The 6,519-nt window shown below is 43.5% G+C and overlaps 1 pseudogene; it reads right to left on the reverse strand.

Moving 5' to 3' along the window:
* Positions 1 to 4,321: 4,321 nt before the first annotated feature.
* On the reverse strand, positions 4,322 to 5,579 carry LOC101654194 (annotated as a pseudogene).
* Between the last annotated feature and the right edge of the window lie 940 nt (positions 5,580 to 6,519).

Raw genomic sequence — 6,519 nt, forward strand, 5'->3', positions numbered from 1 at the left:
GGCTCAATGAAAGTAAATGTCTAGAAAAGAACGATGGAATAGATGTACTAATATGTCGGATAAAATTGATGTATGGATTGTAACAAGAGTTGTAAGAGTCCCCAACAAAACGGTTTAAAAAAATTCATTTAGGCATGGTGTTTTATTGAGAAAGATTTTTATTTGTAGGTTGAAAACTACCTTTTAAAAGAACTTATCTAGATTTCTAATTTATTTTGAATCAGTTTTTATAAATTACTATCTCCAGGATTATGCTTATTTTATCTGATCGCTTACATTCAACTTTTCATGTCTTCTTATTTTAATCTGTATTTCATTTGTATAACATAACTAAGTGCTATTTCTACTTTTGATTATTTTGTATATTGTTTGTTTTTGCTATGTTTCTTTTAAAGGTCATCAGACTTCACAAAAGCCCATCAATTTTACCTATATAACTATTAATTTTTGACTTTTTATGCAGTCTCTATTTTATCTTTGCTCTCATTAATTTCTCTCCTTTGATTTTCCTCTAATATATTTGTGCTAATTTTCTTCTTATTTTTTTAAACCTTTTTGAAGTTAGGTACTAAACTTATTAATATTCATATTTGTTCTATCTCAAATACACAATTAAGACTATCAATTTCCCTTTGATGCTCCTTTGGCAGTTCTTCTAAATTTTGTTAAGTAATGGTTTATTATTATTTAGTTCTAAGTATATATGAATATTCATTATATTCTCTTCTTAGGGCCATTAATGATTTAGATGTATTATAAAATTTGTACATGTCTATATAGAATTATCCAAAATTATATGTTATTTCTAGCTTAGTTAATACTAAGTCTCTGAAATTTGTTAGACCTACTTTGTACTTTTTGTGTGTAGGCTTATGGTCCTGGAAGTGTTTTTCCCAATTTTAGGTGCAAAAACCCCCCATATATAGATAAATATATGTATATGCTTAATATGCATATAGATAAGGTTCATTTATGTGCTTGTCAGTATTCTATACTCTTACTGATTTTTATTTTCTGCTAGAGCTATTAATTGTACACTAATTTGTTCATGATATACCTATCATAAGGATGTTGTCAATTCTTGCTTGGAAAGTTTTGCAAGTCTTATGAAAAATACCGTTTTCTTGTGTTTTTAGTGGAGGCTTACACAGTAGTGCAGGTTCTTAAGGAATAATTGCTATACAAGTTGTTCAGTGACATTGGTTACTTTCTTCATGACCTTTACTCATCCAGAGCAAAGAAAATGACAAAAACCAAAGACCCGGAGAAGAAACTAGTCTATAAGACAATTACTCTACATAAAACATGACCTTCTTAAAAGCTTGAAGGTAAACAAGTGGCCATCTAGCTCAGAAGCAACAAAGCCCACATGGAACAACATATCAACCTGTGTGATCACGGGGTGTCGAACGGATCGCTGAAGACAAATGGGTGCATGAGCAAATGTGGTGAAGAAAGCTGATGGTGCCCGGCTATCAAAAAGTATAGCGTCTGGGGTCTTAAAGGCTTGAAGGTAATCAAGTGGCCATCTAGCTCAGAGGCAACAAAGCCCACATGGAAGAAGCACACCAGCCTATGCAACCACGAGGTGTTGAAGGGATCAGGTGTAAGGCATCATCAGAACAAAAAATCTTACCATAGTGAATGATGGGGGGAGTGCGGAGTGGAGATCCAAAGCCCATTAGTAGGCCACTGGAGATCCCCTTGCAGAGGGGTCTCGGGGAGGAGATGAGCCAGTCAGGGTGCGATGTAACAATGATGAGAAATACAACCTTCCTCTAGTTCCTAAAGGTTTCCTCCCCGCTCCCACTACCATGACTCGAATTCTATCTTGCAAGACTGGCTAGACCAGAGGAGGTACACTGGTACAGATAGGAACTGAAAATGCAGGGAATCCAGGACGGATGAGCCCTGTAGGACCAGTGGTGTGAGTGGCAAAACAGGGAGGGTGAAGGGAGAATGGGTAGGAAGGAGGGAACCGATTACATGGAACTGTGTGTGACCTCCTCCCTGGGGGACAGACAACCAAAAAGTGGATGAAGGGAGACATCGGACAGGGCAAGATATGACAAAATACCCATTTGTAAACTATCAAGGGCTCATGCGGGAGGGGGGAGAGGGGAGGGAGGGGAAAAATGAGGACCTAATGTCGGGGGTTTAAGTGGAGAGAAAATGTTTTGAGAAACGATGTACAAATGCGTTTTACACAATTGATGTGTGTATGGATTGAGATAACAGTTGTATGAGCCCCTAATAAAATGTTAAAAAAGAAAAAAACAAACAAACAAACAAACAAACAAAAAACACATGACCTTATCTGCCTTGAGACCGGAGGAACCAAGCGCCTGACTACCACTACTGGCAATTCTAATCAGGGCTGCAACATACGGACACTGATATAATGACGTGAAAATGTGGTACAGAACCCCAAATGCCTAAACAAAAACAAATTTCAAGAACTACTGAGCTAGTTAAGGGAGCACTCCCTGTGTGTTAGGCCAGCTTCTCTAGGGAAAGAGAATGAGTGAACCCTATGTACATGATACATGCATCTCTATCCAGAAAACGACTCATATCATTGGACAAGTGGGTAAGTTCAGTTCAAGCCCATAAATCAAATACTAAGCTGGAGGCTTCTCCTGACTCATGTAGCTAACAATGGCTGAGGTTCCAGGAAGTAGGAAGATGAAGTTGGGAGATCATGGACTAATAGATACAGAGACATGAATGTAGGGTCAGCCTATCAGGCCAGACTGTGGCTACAGAGTACAATGAATCAAAGGTTGGCAGTCAGATGTCAGGCTGATGATAACTCCCCGGGTCAGCAGGTCATGTGGCAGGACATTTGCTCAAATACAAAGAACTGGAGGCTGATGAGCGAGATACAGAATGCAGAGCCAGCACAAAGTAAACTAGCTTCCCCACAATGTTCCACATATATAGGAATTAGCTCACACCTTAAAGGAAATTGGTTTCAATTGCATTAGGGCTATGATCTGGGTAAGAGGGTTGCAATCACCCTAATCTTATTTCAGCTGATTGGTTGTTCATAGAAGATTCCATATGGAGTTGATTACATTGTATTTAAGATTATGCGAGATGACTAGGCCAAACTATTGAGAATCCTGACCCAGCCAAGTAGACACAAAACCTAACCATCACACTCTAACACATTTGCACTGATATGCATTTCATATCTCAATTGAAACTAAAGGAGCTCTGGTGGTATAGTGGTTACGTGTTGGGCTAACTGAAAGGTCAATAGTTTGTAACGACCAGCTGCTCCATGGAGTAAAGATGGGGTTTTCTACTCCTCGAAAGAGTATAGTCTCAGAAACTTACAGGAGCAGCTGTGTCCTGTTCCATAGCGTCACTGTAAGTTGATGTAGAATCGACTGCAGTGTTTTTTTCATTGGAGGCTAACTCCTGAGGCTACTTTGCAGCTAAATAATAAATTGACTGTAAACATATTATTGCCCATGAATACCCTGTGCTCCTTAAAATAAAATCACTGATATGCGATCAAAAATCACAACAATTACATTCAAACAAGATGAAAACATATGGGACAGGGACACGAGGTGACTGGAAAGAGCAGAATGGAAATAATAAGGATGTTCACAATTGGAAGAATGGACTGATGCCACTGAGCAAGTTGATCCGAAATTGTTGAATGAGAACCTAAACTGCTGTGTGACCCTTCCCTGAAAACATAGTAAAATAATATTTTTAAGTAGTGAAAACACAATTTTAGCCTGTCCAATTTTGTTTTTGTTTTCCTTTGCACTAAGATATATTCTTCCATTTTCTTTTTTTTAGTGCTGTTGAAATAAATTAAGATCTAGTATTTACTTATTTGTAGGTAATTCCTATTTTCCCCAGTGTGTTGCAGTTTTATTGCGATCTCGCATTCTTCTATTATTGTTTGATTAGACATATGCTAAAAATCCCAAACCAAATCCAGATTCTGACTCACAGTAACCCTTTGGACAGAGTAGAATTGTTTCACAGAGTTTCCAAGATTAAGCTTTTTATTTGATTTGATTTATTTATATTTAGGGGTCACTGATGTTTCTTTATGCTGCAAACAACACCACTGGGGATGTTGCCTGTTGACACCCAGGGTTCACACTGGCACTCTTGGTGAGAAGCTCTTGGGAGGACAGGCGTTGGGCCACTCACAGGCTCACAAAGCTGGGCTTTCCGGATGGTCAGGTCAGGCTACCATGGTGGCTCCAATGAAGCGATGGGGACAGCGACAGACTCAGGGAAGGGAACTACCAGAGGCCCTGCAGGGCTGCTCGGTGGCCTAGGGCTGCGGTCATCCGCACGAGGAGCAGAGCTCTCCTCGGAGATGGGGGCCCACCTGCCCAGCTAATTTGGCGAAGGGGTTTCTGAACTTTTGGCCAGCAAATTCACTCTTGCTGCCCAGGTCCTCTTCAAGGCTGAGGATCTGGCTGTACTTGGCCTGGTGCTCAGATCCGCACAGCACCCTGTCTCGATCGGTCCAGTGCAGAGTCCCTACCAGCTCAGCAATGCAAGAATCCTTCATCTCCCCAGAAAGAGGAGACACCACGACGCCGCACCCATTGCACTGGGCCAGTTGCTCCGGTTTACTTTGAGCAGAACGCAGTTGCACGACTTCCCGCTCACCGGTTTGGCTATTTGCTTTGGGTTGGTCACTGGGAACGCATCCCCTACCACCTGAATCCCTGAACTGTCAGTGAACTTCATCCAAGGGTCCCAGTCATCCTGGTGGAAGGGGCCTTTGAAAGACACCCCTGGATAGTGTTTGATGAAGGACTCCTACCGGTCTGCCAGCAGGTGTACCTGCACCTGCGGGGTCATCAGGAGACTTGAAGTGTAGATCGTACTTCCCAGAACCAAAGAACTCCCAGGTCAGTGGGACCGGCCTTCCTGAAAGCATTCCTAAGCAGCTCCAGGGCTTCTTTGTTCGCCAAGATGTTGGGGACAAGCCCGCCTTCACCCCAATTCTTGACGACATTCGTCACGTGCGGTACATGCACCCCGGCCCGGATGCGCTTGGTTCCTTGAACTTGGCAGCTCGGACTGACAGGATCATGAACTTGTTTCCACTGTGGTCGCATGGAAAGCAGGAACTGGTAGAATGACTTTGGAATTGACCAGCCACGTCAGCAATGTGACGGTACGGGCTAGGGGTAGGGTAGGGGGCGGTGGCACTCCCTTCTCCACAGCTCCAGCCTTGCACCCGCAAAGGGGCTCACCCAGAACGGCACTTGCACCAAATTTCGATTGATTCTTCGCTCCGTCTCGATCATCAGCTTGCCCATCTTTTCTGGTTCCACGACGTTCAGTTTTGGGCTAAGGAGGGCAGGCACAATTGTTTGATTGATGTGCTCAACAGCCTTTGACACGTCCTTCCCCGACACTGGGTCCGATCCCTGTCCAGGAGCTCCAGGGCCTGGGAGACACCAGTGGAGGCTCCACCGGGCACAGCAGTTCTCAGGAGCTCTTTGCCGGTGTAAAGAGCGCCCTCCGCAGTGGGATTTCCCCGGGAGTCGAAGATCCCCCCTGGCACGAATCTTGAGGATAGACATGACGGATTTCTGACTGGTTCTGGTCGCCCAGGAAGGAAGTGGAAGGTGCCGTGGAGGGTGCCACGGCCACCAGGCGAGCGTTAGGTCAGCACAGACTGCCATAGCGTTCTCACCGCCAGCACTTAGCAGCCCAGCGCTTAAACACTGCACAAGGAGGGCTCCTTAGACATAGGCTAGTTTTATTTTCATCCGTGATCTCGGTCATTTCAGTGGATCAAAGAGCCTCAGCAGCCTTGTCTAGGGTCCCTGTGAGTTGGAAACTGACTCCATGGCAGTGGAGGGTGTCCATTTTGAATCTTAGACAGTGTGATCGTCTGGTTCACTAATGTTCTCCACTTTGTCTAATATGCATTTTAAACGTAACCTTTGTTTCTAATGATAAAGAATGTTGAAACGCAAATGTTTTGTGACATGCACGTCTACCACCATCAAAAGGAATAAAAAAGAACCACGAAGCGTCCGAGATTTTTCATAATGAGCAGTGAGCCTGACCTTTGCTCTGGAGAGAGGTACGATCTCTATCTTCCACGGTTGTTCACTAGACAAACATGAACAATAAAATCCAGAATACAGTTGTCAGTGCATCTGTAGAAAGGCGAGCAACCTGGGAGGATTATGCCCCAACAGTTATAGTCCCACATTTACACGATAGGTTAGGTTTGGGGCTACAAAGTCTCATGAGAGATAGTTCATATTCTTCCACACAAAACAAAGGCGGAGTCAGGCAAGTGTCTTTATCATCTTCTTCCATTAGTATTGTTTTCTTACTTTCCCTGTTCAGTGGTGCTCAGAGAATGCGGGGGTCCTTTCTCCGAATGAAGTTCTCGTGCTTGACTTGCTATCTTGTACTTGGAAAACCTTACCCGTCTTATAGTGTGCTCCCAGGGTAGCAGCGAGCTCCCAGGGTAGCAGCGAGCTCCCAGGGTACCAGGCACTAGTA

Source organism: Echinops telfairi, unplaced genomic scaffold (assembly GCF_000313985.2).
Source record: "Echinops telfairi isolate 266 unplaced genomic scaffold, ASM31398v2 ScPeMD7_9;HRSCAF=40, whole genome shotgun sequence".
Classification (NCBI taxonomy): Eukaryota; Metazoa; Chordata; class Mammalia; order Afrosoricida; family Tenrecidae; genus Echinops; species Echinops telfairi.